Source organism: Nycticebus coucang, chromosome 8 (assembly GCF_027406575.1).
Source record: "Nycticebus coucang isolate mNycCou1 chromosome 8, mNycCou1.pri, whole genome shotgun sequence".
Taxonomy (NCBI): Eukaryota; Metazoa; Chordata; class Mammalia; order Primates; family Lorisidae; genus Nycticebus; species Nycticebus coucang.
This window is the reverse complement of record NC_069787.1, coordinates 125,385,426-125,387,794: the sequence shown is the minus strand read 5'-3', so window position 1 is coordinate 125,387,794 and position 2,369 is coordinate 125,385,426.

Genomic DNA, 2,369 nt, shown 5'->3' with positions numbered 1-2,369 from the left:
GAGTCCAAGAGTTTGAGGCTGCTGTGAGCTATGGCACCATGGCACACAACCCAGGGTGACAGAGACTCTGTATCGGATAGATAGATAAACAAAAATAATAAATAATAAATGAAAAAGCATTCTCTAAGTAGGAGTCAGGCACTTCATCCGCTCAGAAGACCTGCTGTTGGCCCCATTTTATACATGGGGAGTTAAGCCATTTGACCACTGTGAAGTAGATAAGAAGCAGCAGACTTGACTCTGAATCCAGGTCTTCATGGTTCTAAACTCCAAGGAACTCTGTCATCATGAAAATCCAAATAGAGCAAAGAAACCAGTCCAGAAATACTTCCTGACTCAAAAAATTAGATCTTCTTCAATTCAACTGTTCAACCTTTGTCTGTACCAGAGAAACCTTTCAAGATGGTATCACACCCCTTGTCGCAGAAATTCAACCTTAAGGACTATATCTAAAGAAAATCATTAAGGTTGCAGGCAAATGTTTATGTACTGGTGATGTGAGCTACAAACCCAAATGTCTATATATAGGTTAAATGTTACAGCCCAGACACAGAAATCAAATATTATTAAATACAAACTTATTGCTTGAGTTAAATAAGCAATAAGTTTGTAAATAAGAACTGGACACAGGTACACAACTCAAGTTTGTAAATAAGACCTTCTAAGCATTGTGCTTCTTATTTGGTGGTAGGGGATATGAGGTGCGGCAACTTGCTTATTTAACTTGAGTTAAATAAGCAATAAGTTTGTAAATAAGAACTGGACACAGGTACACAATTCAAACTCACAGCAGCCTCAAACTCTTGGACTCAAGCAGTCATTAAAAACAAACTTTTCTAGAAGTTTCAATGAAGTTTAGTGTGAGAAAAACCATGCTACAAAACATCATAGAAAAACTAATTATGTAAATGCAGACACACATATATACACTTTTTAAAAAGACCAAAACATTTAACAGAGATTAGCTCAGCTCAATGAGACTATAACAATTTTTTAAATTTTCTTTACATTTTTAACTGTTCTCTACAGATGAGCATCACTATATAATCACAATGAATGCAACTTATTTGTTATAAATTACTTCTAAGGCTTTCCGAATGAGCAAACATTTGATTCCCTAAAAATTTAGTCCATGGAAAATAATTTCAGAAATATGTAGTTGTAGTTATAAGGCTTATTTAAAGTCCAACTATTATTCCAGTATTATCTTATTTCAATAACAGGTAAAACTTACATTGTCATATGCAAACCACGTGTAAATTCAATTATAGCTCCCCTGATTAGTTCATATATGTTGATAATGCCCTCAAAAATTTTAATCGCAGAATTCTGATTTTAAGTTTTAAGAAAGAATTATCAACTTAAGCCTCATGTATCTCTTTATTTTGTCCCATTCCATGAGTTAAATTTTTGTTATAATGGACAAACCAAGAAATAATCTGTCCTATATGCCCAAATGCAGCCCTTCTCCAAGTTGCCTCTGATAATGGCATTTAGCTCAGGGCAATAGATTATGACAATTACAACCACACACTTATTTTAATTACTTAAATTACTTTTCACATTTTCCATTTGCCGTCTTGTCAGAACGAGGATGAAGCACAGTGAACAACAGCATGTGTGTGAGTCTGACTCAAGCCGGGTCCAGCTTGTTGCTCAGGCCAATACCATGATGATCCTGACAGTTGCATGTCATTAATTCCAAACCACCAACTTGCACCGCCTTGCTCTTCATGCACAGAGAAGGGCTACAGCTAAGACCTTCCTCTGTGTCCATCTGGGAGAACAAAACTGATTCCAGAGCAACATGGGTTGTCATACGTTCACACTGTCTCCCTATCCAGTACGGCCTCTGCACGGAGCTGATATTCACAAATGCCGGGCACATTGGCTGACACCACACTGCTTGTTGTCATCAATAGTCTGGAGGCTCCTCTGTGTTCTCAACCACAAAAAATGAAATTTGTTTATTTCCAGATGGAATGTGTTATTCCCAGATTTGCTGATGGTTTAGACCTACAAAAACAAAGGCTTTGTTCCTGAGGTCTCCTCAATTCTTACAAATTCTTTTTTCTCAGAGTCACAGGACCATTGGGATTTTTCGGTGGCTTTCTCTTATTTGATTCAAGAACGTGGGCAATGGATTGTTACTTTTTAACATTTGGGTTTGTAAATAAGAACTGGACACAGGTACACAACCTCAAAGTAGCCTCTGAAAGACAATAATGCCTCCCCCACCAAAACCTTCTCTTTCATAAGCCTTTCCGATTCCAGAAAATCAGCCCATCATTTATTGCTTTGGGCTCAATCCCTGAAGGATCTCAGAAAAAAAAAAAGAAAGGACAGAGTGCAGTATGGGAGAAACAACA